At 39.8% G+C, this 17,814-nt stretch overlaps 1 protein-coding gene and 1 pseudogene across 1 annotated transcript in view; both read left to right on the top strand.

Annotated features, from left to right (window-relative positions):
* Positions 1 to 17,814, top strand: part of SAMD12 (sterile alpha motif domain containing 12) — a 388,682-nt gene that overhangs the window by 269,090 nt on the left and 101,778 nt on the right.
* LOC130853292 (60S ribosomal protein L37a-like) lies at positions 553 to 998 on the top strand (annotated as a pseudogene).

The raw sequence follows: 17,814 nt of genomic DNA, 5'->3' as shown, positions 1-17,814 counted from the left end.
GTAACAGATTAAAATTAAAAAAAAAAGTGTATGGTGCTAAGGGGCTGAACTGTTACTAGTGAGCCCTCGCATCCTTTTGGGGACTGACCCCACAGCTGAGGACCCAGTGTTACTTGGTGAGGAGCCAGGGTTCCACACTTTCTGCACACACGCACACATGCAAACACCCAAGGGTGCTTTCCTACCATTAAAGTGGTGATGTTGAGAAAACCAGGGAAGAGCACAATTGTAAAGAGTAATTAGTGTTGTGACTAAATAAATGAATGCCACCTGTGCATCCTGTTTGGGGAAATGAGTCAAATTAGTGAAACAAGTTGCATAATCACAGCAAATGCCAGTCTCAGCCTTTGCAGCTAGGCTGGTCATTTCGAGCTTTCATGAGTGGCTTCATGACCAGCATTCATTCAGATGAATGAAGAGGAATTTTCGGTGTATGTTTTATTTTTAATCACACATGTAATATGTAATCACTGCCAGAAATTTTTTTTTAAAAATCTGTTAGTCAAAAAATAAAAAGTTGCTCTCTGGGCTGGGACCTAGGTTGCAGGCAACATGGCTAAATGCACCAAGAAGGTCGAGATCGGGGGAAAATACGGGACCCGTTATGGTGCCTCCCTCAGGAAAATGGTGAAGAAAATTGAAATCAGCCAGCACGCCAAGTACACTTGCTCCTTTTGTGAAAGAGACGAGCTGTGGGCATTTGGCACTGTGGTTCCTGCATGAAAACAGTAGCTGGTGGTGCCTGGACCTACCACACCACTTTTGCTGTCACGGTAAAGTCTGCCATCAGAGGACTGAAGGAATTGAAGGACCAGTAGAAGCGCCACCATTTGATACGTTGCTAGCCTATAATAAATGGGTTAATTTATGTAACAAAAATAAATAAATAAATAAAATAAAAAGTTAAAGTTACTCTAAACCCACCATGCAGGAACAACTGTTAACATTTGGGTGCATATACTTTCAGTCTTTCATAAATGTGTATATTTGTAAAAGTCGATTCTTTTGTTCTGTTCTCTTAGCTTACATTTGACTTCAGTTTTGTATTTTTTCATGGAGGGTGGCTAGTTTTGCTCTATGCGATGAGTTGTTCTTTGATTCCCTCCCCCCTCCCTGGTCCCCATCCCACCCCAGGAATTTAGAGGATATGGTACTTGTTTAAAGTTCTCCTGATCATCACTAGCAACTTTTTAAGTAATATTGACACATGTTTAAAACCTATGTTCTAAACCTCTGTTTCTCAAATTATTGTCAGGAATGAAACAATATCTACTGACATCCCTACTTACAAATGAAAAATGCCCCTGCTTTCCTTCCTCCAACTCTTCCTCCCAGTTTTGTTATTCTCCTCTAAGTTTTTTTATCTCAGTCTGCAGTAGTTCAGTTGATTCTCACATAATCAGACCTCTTGTTGCAAGAATGAGATAGCGTTTACATTCCCCTTAGAAACAATGCCATTTAATGATGTTTGCCTTCCTCAACATCCATATCATTGGTTCATCTCAGTTACCATGCAGAACATATCAGCATCCTAAAGCCCTTTCCCAGCTGAAAATGTCTTCTCCTTGCCTTCCTGTATTACCGATGGTAGAGTTTGGGAAGCATAGTGTAACCATTCTCCCTGAAAACCACAGAGACAAAGTTGACTGATTTTTTTTTTTTTTTCTTTTATGCAGGCTCTATTTCTTTTTCCTGGATTTGGGGAAGTTTTTTTTTAGAGTTGATATTCAGTGGATCTAAATGTTTATCAGTTTTCACAGAGTCCACAGTAAAACTTTAGGGATTTTTTTTTCTCATTTCAGAGAGATTTTTCTTCAGTATCTACCTTTTTGGTTTGCATTTACCCATTTTATTATCCTTTTTCTAGTTTATCTTTTTTTAGTTTTATTGAGAAACAATTGACATACCTCACTATATAAATTTTAGGCATACAGCATGGTTTGATATACATATATTGTAAATGATTTCTACAATTGGTTCAGCAAACATCCACCTTCTCATATAGATACAGTAAAAAGAAAAGAAAGAAGAAAAGAAAAAAAAATTTCTCCTTGTGATGAGAACACTTAGGATTTACTCTCTTAACAGCTTTCCTGTATATCATGCAGCAGTGTTAGCTGTAATTATCGTTTTACATTACATCCCTAGTACTTCTCTTATAATCGCAAGTTTGTACCTTTTGACCACCTTCATCCAGTCCCCCTCCCTCCCCCCATACTCTGCCTCTGGTAACCACAATTCTGACCTCTTTCTCTATGAGTTTTTTTGGATTCTATATGTAAGTACTGTATTTGTTTTTCTCTGTATGACTGTTTCTCTTTGCATAATGCCTTCAAGGTCCATCCATATTGTCACAAATGGTAGGATTTCCTCATTTTTTAATGGCTGAGTAATATTCCATTGTTTATATATGCCACAGCTGTAGCCATTCATCCATAGATGTATACTTAACGTTGTTTCCATGTCTTGGCTTTCATAAATAATGTTGCTGTGAACATGAAGGTGCAGATTTCATTTGGAGTTAGTGTTTTTGTTACCTTTGAATATTTTCCCGGAAGTGGAACTGCTGGGTCATATGGTAGTTTTATTTTTAATTTTTTGAGGATCCATTTTACTGTTTTCCATAGCGACTGTCCCAATTTACAGTACCACCCATTGTGCACAAGGATTCCCTTTTCTTCATGTCCACACCAACACTTACATCTTCTCTTTTTGATGATGGGCATTCTAACAGGTGTGAGGTGATAATCTCATTGTGATTTTAACGTACCTTTTGGCCTTTCATATATCTTCCTTAGAGAAATGTCTTTTCAGATCCTTTGCCCATTTTTAAATTGGGATATTTGCTTTTCCCTGTTGAGTTGTATGAGTTCTTTATGTTTTGGATATTAACACCTTATCAGATATATGGTTTGTGAATATTTGTTCCCATTCTATAGATTGTATTTTCCACTTTTTTTTGGGTAATATACATTTTAAAAATTGGTTCTCTTGCATTGGATCCTATTACTTATTTACTCCCATTGTGCATATGCTGCATATAGTATGTCCATGATTCCAGTCCCTCTTTTTCTCTCTAATCATTTCACTTGCTTTTTTCTCTCTTTGAATTCTGGGTGAGTGTCTCAAGTTTACACTCACTTTAATAGTTTCTAAACCAGATTAATGTTCTGAATCACTTCAGGGAATCTTTGAAGTACAGATGTCTTTGCTTCATCCAAGGCCCACTGAATCAAAATCTCCTATATTTAACCCTAGGAATATATATTTTAAGTCCCCCCCCCCCACCCATATTTCTGTGATCATCTAGGTTTGGAACCACTGTCCTATTCACTAGTCTAATTCCATTTAATTCAGGAGTGATTCTCCTCTTCACTGCTTTTTAGCAGTCTTACATTCTGCAATGGAATTATGCGCTTCCTTGTATTCTTTTCATAAAATCCCTTTTTATCTCCATGTGTTGCCTCCTGACCTCTCTCTTTTAGCAAGTTTGCATTTTGAGCAATTACCTTGAGAGTACAAAACAGCACTCTCTTAAACTTTAGTCTTTCTCTTGTGGCAAATTTTCTCCGAAATCCACTGTTCTCTCATATGTTATGTTTATTTCCTTGGGTTTTATGATGTTGATAGTCTATGGTGTGGAACCTTTTTCTTTTATTCTTTGTTGGGAGCGTATTTGATAATTTGCTCTCCATTGGTACGTTGGGTAACTTCTCTGCATTCCTAGGCACTCTTAATTGGAGGGCTGTGTGATATGCATTTACATAATAAGTTTTGAGGTTCGGTAGCCTCAGGAAAATGGAGAGGAACCAATTTCATGAGTAGACCCAGCAGAAGAGCGTTGCCTTACTCAGCATTTTCTACACGTCTGGGGACTCTTGCATCAAGACCCATCTGCATATCTTGGGTACACTTCACTCTACCCACTATTCTGTGTACATAGTGTCGCTACATCTCGTATTTCACATGAATTGTCTGTCCCTGTGAGCTGGATAGAATTTACATGAGTTGGAGCAGTATCCTGTCTAGTTCCAGAATGTTCATCCTATTTCTTAAGGAATGACCACATTGGTGGCAGTTGAGTTAAAGAAAATCCCCATTTCGCAGGAGTTCCATGTGGCTGGGCCATGTGCATTATTTTTCCACACTGCATATTCCACATTGTTCCATAAAAGTGAGTCTCTTTACTTCCAGCAGACTGCCCAGCCTCCAGAACCTCTCCCCTAGATGTCAGAGTAAGTCCACCAAAAAAAATCAAGTATTAGCCTCAAACTGGAAATAAGCCCATTATCCATCTTCAGTTATGGTTAATAAATTACAATATGTTTGTACAATGGAAAATAAATCCTAATTAGCCACATGCATCAGTATGAACAGATGTCAGAAACAAAGTTGAGCCAGGGTCAAAAGGAAGACATTCAGTATGGTCCACTCACATCCATTTCCAAACAGGCAAAGCTTAGCAATACATTACTTAGACTAGAGATATGTACAATGAACACAAGTACAGGACAGTGATGACCACAGGTAGAGGGGAGGGAATGGAATCAGGAAAAGACCCTCTAGACATTCCAAGGTATTGCTAACATTTTACATGCTAAGATCAGTAGGTGATACATGGGTATTTGTTTTACTGTTATTTTTAACACTAATACTAATTTTTAATGACAATGATTTTAAATAATTGTACATTTAAAGTTTTAATATAACAATAACTTCAATAATATGTTAAATCTAATCACAATAATTTTCATAACTCCTTTTTATGAATGACACTTCACAATTTAAAAAAAACTAAAAGTAAAAATAAGCCATGTAAGAGAAAAAGCAGCTAAGGGTGACCATTCAGCTGTCCCCACTTTCCCATCACTGTGGTCTTAGAGGGCCCTGTGTCTGTAGTGGGGAAGGGGGGGCTCCATGTGGTACCATGTTCCTTCCACCCGCTCATCCATGTTGCCAGGCTTCCGCAAACACCTGAGCTCCACTCTCAGAATGAGAATTTGTATGTCTTCCCTCCGTTTGAGGTTTCTGGATGCTTGTGAATGGCTTTGTTAGGTGATCTGGTTCAGCACTAAGGAGAGGCTTTTCCCTCCTCCTGCTTCTCTTTGGATTTCTAAAAGGAGGAAGGTGGGAAGCCTGCTTTCAGGTGAGACTTTTCCCCAGAAATAGGAAGAATGGCGAGAGCCATACACAGAGCGATATTAGCAGTAGTGCGGCTGTGAAAAATCCAGAGCATCGCTGTCCAGCCGCACTGCGTGTATTCACTGTCTTCAGAGGCAGCCTTCATGCCATTATGCTTCCAGATGAGGACAGCAAGGCTCAGGGAGTTGAAATGACTTGACCCTCTTGCTGAAGCTGAATTCGGAGTCCAAAGGCCACTCCCATCCACTCCATCACAATGCCTGATGCTTCAAGTCTATAGTCAGCTCTAGTTGAAAGATACTTTGTCATTCAGTAATTATTTATTGAGCACCTATTATGTGCTGGACCAGGTGCTAAGGACACAGCAGTGAACAAGGCATACCTTTTCCCTGCTGTCCTGACACTTAAAATATAGGACAGAATGTTGACATTAAAGAAAGAATTGCACAAATAACTATGTGAGGAAGTGACTGTGTAATAGTATATAAGGGGGCACCAAGACTACAGGGTCAGGGAAAGGATTTCATAAGGGAGCGGCCAGTCAGCTGAGCCCCAAATGATAAACAAGTTAATCAAGCAAAGAAGCAGGGAAAAGAGCAATACAATAGCGGTACAACCTGTAGGAAGAGCCCAGAGTCTGGGAAGAACTTGGTAAAGTGAAGAAATTAGCACAAGGGCCTAGTGAGGCAGGTGGACAGTAGCCAAAGATGGGGGGCAGTACAGTTTGCAGGGCCGGGTAAGCAACGGTCAGAATTTTGGTTTTATTCTAAAAGTGAAGGCAAGTCTCCGGCAGGATTTCAGGAAGAGGGGAGGCATGGTCATATCCATTGCTTTGTCTACAAAAAGAGGGTAAAGAGAGCAGACCAGCTCATTTTAAGCCAAACTGTAATTGGCTTAAAATGAGCTTAAAAATTAGTATATGGTTAACATGTACTAATTATTCTCCTATATTATTATAGATTGTTTATAAGTCTGTAATATCCATAAGACTCTTTAGATGGTTAAAAATATGTCACGCTCACTCTACACGTTGGAAATTGAAAATAGATCTGGCAAACCTTAAAAGACATCTCTGGCATTCACAGCGTTTCAAGTTGCATATGCGCCTTCTGAATAGGAGGTGTCAGGATCTTGACGCAGCCCCATGACTCTTGCCACAGCCCGCCCTTCCGCCAGCAAAAGGTTGGGGCCAGGAACCCCCAAGATTGCTTAAGCTCTTCAAGGGGCTAAAGAAATGTACCACATGGCAAAATGAATGGGCCTTTGTTTTAAATCAACATTTCGTTTTTATAAATTCTCATTCAAGTTCTATAAAGGACCCATTCAGCAGATCTTTTTAAAATCAGAAAATTAATTTTAATATAACTCTACTTGATTGCCTGCCAACCTTTCGCCCCTTCCAGTGGCATTTATCCATTGTTCTTCCAGAAACTGGGGAATAACTGACTGCTGTCCAGGATAAGGCTACCTGGAGTGGCAAATGGTCCAATTCACAACTGTTTATTGCATAGCTGTGCTGTGGATGTACTACGTTGTGTGCTTTGGAAATGGATGACAGAGATGAGCAAGCCAGGTTTTCTGCCCTCAAGAGGCAGGAGGGGGTTTTCTTCCCCTCCAGTCTTAGGGTAGGAGATCAGAGGATTACAGTAGACTGTGATATAAGTGCTACTAAGATGGCTAACACACTCTGGATCCTCAGAAGCAAGAGAGGAACCAGGAATTGGTTATTCAGATCTCTTGCAGTAGAAGTTATTTTTTAGGAGGTCGTTTAAAAAATATATTGAAAGTCCATGCTTCTGGAAAATTGATTACATTAGAATTCTGGACCATCTGCACTAGTCAGTTTCTTGAAACATCTTCTCTGAACTAGCTGTGCATCTTTGGGGATCACTTGTGTGCATGTGTACACACCACTGCATGCTTACTCTATGGAAGGGACCAAAAGAGCTATTGTCTAGTTGTTTTCATCTTTGATTTGCTTCACTGTAAATGGGATGTAAAGCTGCCTATAAGCTAAGTATACCTAAGCATTTATTTTCTGCTGCTAAATAGAATCATGTAGAAGGCATCTCCCCACCCCAGAAGAATGGAACATTTAACCACAATAACTATTTTTACATTAGATGAATCACCTTACTATCCTTTAGGACCTCTCTGCCATAAAGTATCTGACTAGCCAGGGAAACATGCAGGTCCTACAGAATTACATAGTATATTGTGTTTGATACTCAGTGTAAACCCACAGATGCCATAAAGTAGCAGATCCTTTGTGAGATGGCAGGACGGGGATGGGGGGATGATTTCCACTAAATATCAATTCCAGTACAGATTTATAACTTTTAAACTCCTCACGTCATACATTCCTAAAAGAGGCTGAAATGGCTCTTTTACTTGGTGGCTGTCATCCTCCTAGAAATCTGAAGCAACAAAGCACACGTTCAGTCATCAGAAGTAAAATGTGACCTGGAATATACCTTGGGTATTAAAATACCTAATGTTCCCCAAGTCATCCCCTAGCCTGGGACCATGAGGTTTTGGTCTCTTTTAGGAAGTGACATTTCACTGCTTACTCCTCAGTTTATGGTAATTTTATGCCGATCCAGGTCCAGGGATAATTGTTCCCAAATTCTTTATAAGAAAAACTCAGTTGTCATTTACATTTTAGATGCCTGAAATGGATTGGCAGGCATTAGAGAGTTAATCCATCTTCTAGCTATAATTCACATATATATTTTTTTTCATTCTCCAATTTGACACAGTGGAGCAGGGTGCTGTTATTGAGAAATTGAAGCACCAGATGTGATTAAATAAGATCACACATTTCATTCTCTCTTTAATTTCACCTCACTCTTCAGCAGCTGAATCCATGCGCTCCCCCTGTGGAGTCAGCTAGTGCAATGTACCCTTAGCAAGCCCAGCAGAGTGGGAGCAAAATGTTTCCAAAGTCAGCCACCCTGCTGGGCTCTTGTGAGTCAAATCCGGTTTTGCCTCCAAATAACTCAGTATTGCTAGATCTGGTTTATTAATCTGTTCATCTCCCTAGAGAGTAAGATTTCTGGTAAATTTACATCATTAACACTCCATTTCAACTAAGAGGAGTTTCAAAAAATAAAGAAGACTGGAATCAAGGATAAAGAACCAATGAGAAGACGTCTTCACGGTCTCTCTCCTCCACCTTCCCTTCTTTCTTCTGTGACTTCCCATCTCTCTCCCCACCCACCTGATTCCCTGCTTCTAAGAACAGGCGGATGGCAATTATGCATTTGCTTTGCAAGCGAGTCCTAAGAAGCCACATTTGTGGCATTCCCGCTGCCATTGAAAGATGAAGTTGAAATAAGGAGGCGTTTCTCAGGTTAGGATTCAGTGCACCTGACCCCTGCTGCTTAGCATCAGGCAGTTCTGGACCAACAAAAATAAAGCAGTGTCCCTGCATTGAGAAGCGAGCGATGGTCATGTGGCATCCCCAGCATGGCAGTAAGGGCCATCCTAGATGCAGTCTCTGAAGAGAGAGGAGTAGCTGTCCCTTCCTAGCTGCGTATAGTCTTCCTTCGCAGCCAAAGTCAAATGACTGTGACCAATAATGGTCAATTGCATAGCATGATGTGGCTTCATTCATTCCACAAATACAGATGGAATGGGTGCACATTTGTATGTGCCGAGCGCTGTCCTAGGCAGTGCTGAACAAACATCATCACTGCTGTGACAGAGCTCATCCCCTCTTCATCATCTGACCTCTGCATACTTCTCCCTTCTCATCCATTCACTCCCAGTGTACCCTGTTAACGTCCAGTCAGGTGTAATAACCTAGTCTCGTAAGCATCATTCATTCTGGTCCATGTGTGTAGAGAGCCTGGACCTCCCTCTACCCATTTGCCTGCCTAGCTTCCAGCCAAACATCAGGTCTCATTTCCTCCAGGTAATGGCCTCACCCCTCCTCTCAGCTCACCAAAATGCATCTTCTTGTCTTTCACCCATACTTTAACCTTTTCAAGGGTAGAGACTGTGCTTTACTCAGTATGAACCACATTCCACCGGACACGTAGTGGGCACTCAGGAAGCATTTGTGGAGTTAATCACTGACTTCATTTATATCCTTAAATAAGATCTATATGTACTCATTTGTCCTTCATATAATTTTTGTAAGACTCACAAGATAAGCTTTTCAAGGAAGGAGAAAGATTGTGACATTTGTAACCTTATCACCTAATTGTAGTGAGAATTAACACCCCTGTTTACTTTCTTATGAAAATCACCTCCTCTCCCTGGTATGCTTTTTAATAAGAATGGAACCCCTTGGCAAAATTAAATTGGAACTGTTAGAAATGTTAGGTGGTTCTTTGTTGGAATCACTTCTGGAGAATTACCAAGCCTGTGCTTTCCTTACTGAGTACAAATTAAAATTTATTTTAGAAATGAAAAGAAGAAGAAACAGATTTACAACTATGAAAAATAGACATGCATGTAGGTAACAATTCTAAGGAAATGGGTAAAAATGAAAAGTGTGTTTGGGTAGTGTGATTAAGGGTATATTTTCCTTGTTGCAAAATGTCCTTTAATATTTTATAATTTATTTTTGATGGAAAAAGCATTAAAAAGAAAAACAATCTTCTTGAGAAAAGTACATATCCGGGAGGTTTTTCCTTTACTTGTATGAGCTCAAGTGAATCAATTATAAGTTTTCACTGAGCCAACAAATATCTTTCCCATGCTTTGTGTTGTATAGATTTTTTTTTTTAATCTCAGGCTTTTTATCAGCAAAATTTTCATTCACTTATTCAACAAGTAAACATTAAATATCTACTATATGTCAGGCACTGTAATATGCACTTGTTTTCTCTGTATTAATAAAATGATTTGCAATATATACATGTATCAAATCATCACATTGTATACCCTGAAGTTACACAATGTTAGTGTCATCTGTATTTCAGAAAAGCTGGAAAAAATAATGATGACAAATTTTTATAGCACTTTCTTACGCATAAGAACTACTATCTTTCACAGTTTTGTGAATAGATAGGACATGTGTGTTAGAGAAACACTAGCTGCTGTAACAAATATATTCCAAAGAGTTAGTGGCTTAGTTCTGTCTTATTTAACAGTCTTTGCTGAAGATTCCAAGTCAAGGGGTAACTCTGTTCCACACCATCATTTAGGAGCTTGGGCTGACAGTTAATCTGCCGTCTTTAATATACCACTTTGATACTGCTCCAGACCTTGCCATTCCAACCTGGAAGTAAAGGGCCTTGAGCAAGAAACAGAGGTGACAGATATCACTTGTGCTTACATTCTGTTCCCAAGAGCTTAATCACATAGCCACGCCAGCCTCCAGGGAAGCTTGAGATTGTAGTCTGGTCTCAGTGTGAAAGGAAGAATGGATTTGGGGGCATAGCTAGCAGTCTGTGCCACAGCAGATATTTTTAAATTGCCATTAGTTAGATGAAAAAACTAAGGCTCAAAGAGGTTGATCTGCTTAAAATCACCCAGTTAAACATGAACTATCAGAACTAGAAGTCTGGCTCCTGAATGCTAGATCAATAGCTCTTTTATCACTTCACATGGCCTAGAAATAGAGTGATAGCAAAAGACTGGCTCCGTGGAAGCTTTACCCATGTCTGCCCTGTGCACCAACTGCGTGAGCACGAACTGTCATAGCACAACCCAGAATTTGGTATTCTTCTCTTGTTTTATTTTGGTTCAGCCTTGACCAGACAGGGGATCCTCCTAGTGGTGGAAGAAAGGCTAAATGCTGCCTTATAAACATTTTAATGCAAGCAATATGTCTGGCTTTCCACCAGCTCTAGGACAAGACTGAGAACAGACTAATAAAATCCATACCCACATCAAAAACTGAAGCACGATCCACAAGCATAAACATAGCCTGGGATCTCCCTGTATCTTCAGTTGCTCCCTGTCTGATGGCTCATTTAATGAATATTTATGGAGAGCTTATTATGTGGTAGGTACAGGGCTGGAGAGAGGATCAAGAGAGACACAGCTCCAGCCACTATGGCGCTCATTATAGACAACAAATAACAAAACAGTTACAAACCGGGACAAAGGATGCTGAGAGACAGAGAATAATGGTGGGAGTCCTATTTCAGAGATGGCTTCTGGAAAAGCCTTTCTAAGGAGGTAACACTTAAACTGAATCCCAAAGGATGAGAAGGAGTCGGTCATGCTAAGAACAGTGGGGAGAGCCTTCCAGACAGAAATCCAGTATACGCAGTGGTTCTGAGCAAGGAAGAACGTTCCAAGAACTGAAGGTGTCCCTTGTGCCGAGGGATACTGAGTGAGTGGGTGGTGGTCAAGGTAATACTGGCTAAAGCTTTCTTGTGAACCCTCATAACAACGTGTGAGGTGGGTTCCTATTTATCATCCCCATTTTACAGATAAGGAAACTGAGGTATAAAGAAGTTAAATGGTTAAATAACTAGCCTAATGTCACACTGCTAATAAACAGGGGGCCAGGATTAAAACTCAAGGAGTCTGTCTCCACAAAATTGCGACATTTGTAGAGACATGGATGGACCTAGAGACTGTCATACAGAGTGAAGTGAGTCAGAAAGAGAAAAACAAATATTGTATATTCACACATATATGCAGAATATAGAAAATTTTTTGCAGGGCAGAAATAGAGACACAGATGTAGAGAACAAATATATGGACACCAAGTGGGGGAAGCGGGGGCGGGGATGGGCGGGGTTGGGGTGGGATGAATTGGGAGATTGGGATTGCCATGTATACGTTACTAACAAGAAAAAAAATTTCAAATTGTACACTTTAAATATATGCAATTTATTGTACCTCAATTGTATCTCAATAAAAGTGCTTAAAGTAAAAAAAAAAAAAAAAAAAAAAAAGATAGTCTAGTTCCAGAGTCTGTCCCTACTTCACTGCATTATCCTGTCTTACTGCCAGAGCAAGACTCAAAACCTTCCACTCTAACATAAGCAATTTCTCTCCTTTAAAGCAAAAATATACTATTCAATAAAAGGCTCTTAACCTGAGATCTCTGGATCCCTCCCTCCTCCGAGGGAACTTTGGATAGAATTCAGTGGGGCTGACGAATATAGAGATATATAATATATGTTATTTTTATGTGGAATAAATATTATATATAAAATATATTTTAATCAAATAAAATTACACTTAATTTTATTCTGAATTCAATATACAAATTAGTTAATTTTATTTTTACTGAAATGTAACATTTCTTTCTAATATAAGTACCAAAGCTCACTACTCTTAGTTCTTGTGACTTTGCACTAGTCACAAATAATTTGTAATCACGTGACAGTTGTTGACAATACCTTGAAATATCATTTGCACTCATCACCACTTTCAGATTGTTGTAGTTATGATTCTTGCCAATAAATCCTCTCACTAATGCATTGATAAAGAAACACCTGTGTAGTTCTGTCACGAAGTTTTAAGAACTATTTTGGTAGGTGCTTTTTAATATAATTTGATTATTTTGTAATCTTACGTATTTTCCCGTTTGCATTTAAAAACATCCTTGAGAAGGAATCCACAGGTTTCACCAAACTTCCAAAGGAGTCTGTGACACAAAACAGGGAAGGATCCATTTCCCTGACCCTTTCTGTGTTAAAGTTTTGCCCTCCTTTCCTACATAACTGGATTTCTAGAACAGTCCATATAGATTGTCTGTACTTTCTCACATCTCATTTGTTCCACAGTCCACTGCATTCTGGCTTTCACACCCAACTTCTTTTCACAAGATGGTAACTCTAAGATCAGTGGAGTCCCCCGAGGTTAAAAGAACACTTTCAGCATCTCTTTTCCCTGAAATCTGTAGAATTTTGCCACTGCCGATCCCATTTTTCTTCAGGGGATTCTCTCTTGCTTCAGCTTCAAGAAAATCACTCTTTTCTTTTCCTTACCTACTCTGCAGTGTCTTTACCAACTACTGCACTAATCACGCCTCAGGAAATAATGTTCCTAATGTTCTTCTTGGAAAACCACATCGACTCCTAAGACATCAGTTGCACCTGTACACTGACAATTCCAACCCCAGCCACTTCTTCTAAGCTTCATTCCTGAGTTCCCAGCTGTCCAAAGATAATTTTCACCACCGTAGCCCAGAGGTACCTCAAACTCAGCACACCAAAGATGAACTCCTATATTGCCTCCACCACCAAACCTGCTCTTTTCTCCTGCGTGCATATGTTGATTATGGATATAAGTCTGTTCTGACCACCTAAACTAAAAACCTCAATTTCTTCCCCTCCCTCGCTCCTACTTCTACTGATCTAACAGTTCCTATTGGTCACAATCGAGGAAGTGGGGTTGACATGGCCCAAGAATAATGTGCACTGCTGGGAGAGAAAGGAATGTTCTAGGTATAAGCGTTATGGGTATAATATCAATTTATGACCCCTTGAAAATTACACTTTGTTTTGGTTTTTATTTTACTGAGATATAATTGACATAGAACATTACCTTAGTTTCAGGTGTACAACATAGATGCGCGTCTTTATTGTGAAACGATCACAGTAAGTCTGGTTAACATATATCACCGCACATAGTTATACATTTTTTTTCTTGTGATGAGGACTTTTAAGATTTGCTCTATGACTTTTAACTATCTCTCCCAGGGTCACAGCCTCCTCCAGGAGTCTGATGACTGAGTTATGACTTAAAATTCCAATGGTTTTCCTCTCTTTCCCGATGTTGAAAACATAGGCCATGTTCCTCTGCCCCACGTCGCCTACAGCTCCTTTCCTTGCTGACCAGGGGTTTCTAACCTTTTCCCAGTGAGCACAGGGTGAGGAAGGCATGGCGGTCGAGAAAGTTCTTACGTGACAAATACTGTCATAAGCCGACCCTTGTTCTCAAGGGCTGACAAGCGTTTACTCTCTAATGGGTTCTTCTGAGGACACCACCCCACCACCCTCACCACCGCCACTGCCCCCACTGCTAGAGGTGGCTCATGTGTGTTTCTTTGATGAGAGCAAATGCATCTGTGTCTTTCTACAAGTTTATGTTTCTTCACCCAACACTATTTCAGCAGCGCATCAGCTTCTTGGTTTGAGTTGTCTTTTCCCTTTTTCAGTGGCCCCTTTGAGGAGATCTTAGCTCCTCCACACCAGCTTTCTCATGAGGGATGACCCCAGATATGATCCAGGGGAAATGCTGATATATTCCTTGAACAGACAAACAATGGCAGACTGTATCTAACATAAAAATCTTTTGTTTAGTCTGACACCAGAGCAGTTAGCAAGCCACAGGTTCTGGCTCTTTAGATGTCTCACTTTGTCCCCCAAGCTCCTAGAGATATATGTCAAGCTGTTTGCGAGTTCCTCACTAGACCTGGAATCAGAAAGCAGCCCCTCCTCTCTCTCCCCGCAAGCAAATGGAGGCAAATTAGAACGTCAGGGACTCGTGCCCAGCTTTTTTGTAGAAAACCTCCATCTAAAACTTTTTGATTGAAGTATACATATAGAAAAGACCATATATATTAACCATACAGCTCACTGAATTTTCACAAATTAAACACACCCATGAAACTAATACCCAGATCAAGACATAGAATGTGACTTGTATTCCCAGAAGCCCTCCTTATGCTCCATTCCAGTGGCTGCCCCCTCCAGGGGAAGCACGAATCTAAATTGTAATAGTAAAGAATAGCATCATCTGGTTTTGTTCATTATATGAATAGAATTATTCATGATGTACTCTTTGTATATGACTTCTTCATTCAGCATTAAATGTGTGGGTGATTTGCCCATATTTTCTTCAATTTTAGATGGTTTATTCTCATTGCTCTAAATTGGTCAACATGTGAACGTATCACAAATTATTTCTGCATCCTGCAGTTCACGGATATTTGGGTAGTCTCCAGTTTGGGGCTACTCTGTAAAAAGTTCTGCTGTAGATTATATAGGACACGTATTTGGGTGAACAAAACTATACACTTCCATTGGTACATATTAGGAGTGGATTTGCTGAGTCGGGTAGGGTATCTTGTATTCATTTGCTAGGGCTACCACCACAGGGTACCAAATACTGGCTGACTTAAACAACAGAACTAATTTCCTCACAGTTCTGGAAGCTAGAAGTTGGAGATCAAGGTGTCAGGAGTATTGACTTCTTCTGAGACCTCCTCCATGGCTTGGAGATGGCTTTTTCCCTGTTTTCTCTCACATGCTTCCTCTTGTATGTCTCTGTCCAAATGTCCTCTCCTTAAAAGGATACCACTCATAATAGATTAGGGCCCACCCTAATGACCTCATTTTAACTGAGTTACATCTTTAAGATCCCATCTCCAAATATGGTCACATTCTGCAGTACTAAGGGTTAGGACTTAAGCATATGAGTTTGGGCGTGGGAGATACAGTTTAGCCCATACATATATGTTCAGCCTTAGTAGATTCTTCCAGTATCTCAACGTGCTTTTAACAATAAACACTCCCTCCAGGAGTGTGTAAGAGTTCAGGTTGTTCCGTATCCTCACCAACACTTGATATTTTCTTTTAAAGACACCTTTAAACTTACACTCCCAACCTTTATGTGCTCTTGATATGACTGAGGGGTCAAGATAATGAAACTGGCTTCACATCTCTTTTGCAAACTTTGCCTTGTATGTGCAAGGCACGTGGCATCTCTCTTTGGGATGTGGCATCTGTCATCTTCACAGAAAACTTCATCCTCAGACCATGTGAACTAGTTCTAGAATTTTTGCTTGCTTGTTTTTTAGATCATTAGGCAGACAGGTAAGTTGGCAATGCCAGTGCCTTCATTTAATTTTTGAAATTCGGCTGTCTCTCCCACACCTGCCCTGGCATTTTGAGGGTAATTCACACCAAAAAGAAGATGGTACCAGAAATCTCTCAGCAGTCAGATCTCTTGATTCTGATGTTGCGACTACAGCTCTCAGGGTGAACCCTGATGATAACACCACTCAGGGGTGTTGACTCACCTGGAGATGTCTTACTGTCCCAACAACAGTGGCTGCTCATTTGGGGCTACAGCAGTGTTCCCTTCCTCGGCCCCTCCTCCACAGCTGGGCCGCGCACTTTTACTTCTCCACCATCGTATCTAATGGAAGGCTTCTGAAAGGACTTTTCCTAACCTTCTGATGACATTTAACATACGTTGAGGTTCGTTGCAAAATAACTATTTTGAAACATTTATCCAAATTCCCAAGGTGACACACCCAGTAAGAATCAGAGCTCAGTTCAAAGGCTGTGCTTATGTCAAAACTCTTCCTGAACTGGTCTCACAGATGGACACAGAATGAGCGCAGGGAAATTTAGTTACCTTAGTTTGGTATTAAATGAAATAATAATATTCCCATATTACTACTAAAGAATCTCATCTTTGCTTGATTTGACTGAACCAAATTGGTGGGACATGACCACGGAAAGAAGTTACAATTTGCAACCACAGAGAGTAGATTATATCACACAGATCTCAAAACTGTAATTGCCCCTTTATCAAGAGCCCGTGGTACAAAACCATTAATGGAGGTATTTAAGAGATTTCCTTCCTGTCACATGTCTACTGTGGATTTAAGGGAGATATTTTCTGTCATAAACATCCACACCCCCCAGCTAGAAATTTATACAGAACATAAACGACTTTACACCCCTGTATTGACATATTAGTTCAAAACACTGCTGTTGAGAGAGCAGCAGGGAGGAAAATTAGATACTCTGCTGGTAATTTGCTAATTTGTAAGTTGAAAGAGGGTATTCTGGTTTGAATACCACTTATATTTCTCCATGTGCCCAAGCACAAAACAGCAGCTGAGGTGGTGGTTATGGAATTCCTCCAAAGATGGAAATGTGAGACCAGCCCTTCTCTCCTCATTTCCTGCAGGTACTGATCTGTGGCAACTCTGTCAGCAACTGGAAAGTGCCTTATGTTTATGAAGAAATTAATGAAGAATTCTTTTTAATAGAAAACATTCTATATTGAAACTATTTGGGATAGCAGACAGGATGTATAATAAATGATTTCAAACAGCAATATGGTTCCTCCAGGCAGAAGGCAGTGGCTGGGGGTAGAGGTCAAGTAGAGAGACCAACTTACACACCTTTCAAGGAACATCTCTCGCAACCTCATCTATTGCATTTTTTGCTAAGTCTGAAATATTTACCCCCGGTTTATATGATTTGATGGGAAGAACAAATGCTCAAATTCATAAAAATTTTCACTGCTGACACTCATTTAGTAATTATCTTGTTTTCAAACATGGCTTATTTTTTTATTACTATATGAATGAATGAACTACACACATATGTGTGTGTATGTGTATGTGTGTGTGTGTATATATATAAAGAAAGGAAGGGAGGGAAGAAGGAAGGGAGGGAAAGAGGAAGAAAAGAGGGGATCCCATGTTGGTGAATAATTCTGAATTTTTATTTGAAAGAGACTAAAGGCGAAGATTCCTAAGGAGGTGATTTTGTCTTTAATCTTGCCAAAGTAAATCTAAAAGAAAATATAATTCCAAACATCTTCAAATATCCCTAGTCCAGCTCTCACAATCCCCGTTAACTTAAAATTACCAGGAACAGATAAAGGCTTGACATCTATACGTTTTTCTCTGCATAGAAGATGTCAAGCCTTTAATCCATGTGTTCTATAGAATAAGATTTAAATACCATTTTAACTTTAAATGTATGCAGTTTATTGTATGTCAATTGT

This window comes from Hippopotamus amphibius, chromosome 5 (assembly GCF_030028045.1).
Source record: "Hippopotamus amphibius kiboko isolate mHipAmp2 chromosome 5, mHipAmp2.hap2, whole genome shotgun sequence".
Lineage (NCBI taxonomy): Eukaryota > Metazoa > Chordata > Mammalia > Artiodactyla > Hippopotamidae > Hippopotamus > Hippopotamus amphibius.
Note: the sequence above shows the minus strand (reverse complement) of the source record. Positions and strands in the feature narration are given on the sequence as shown.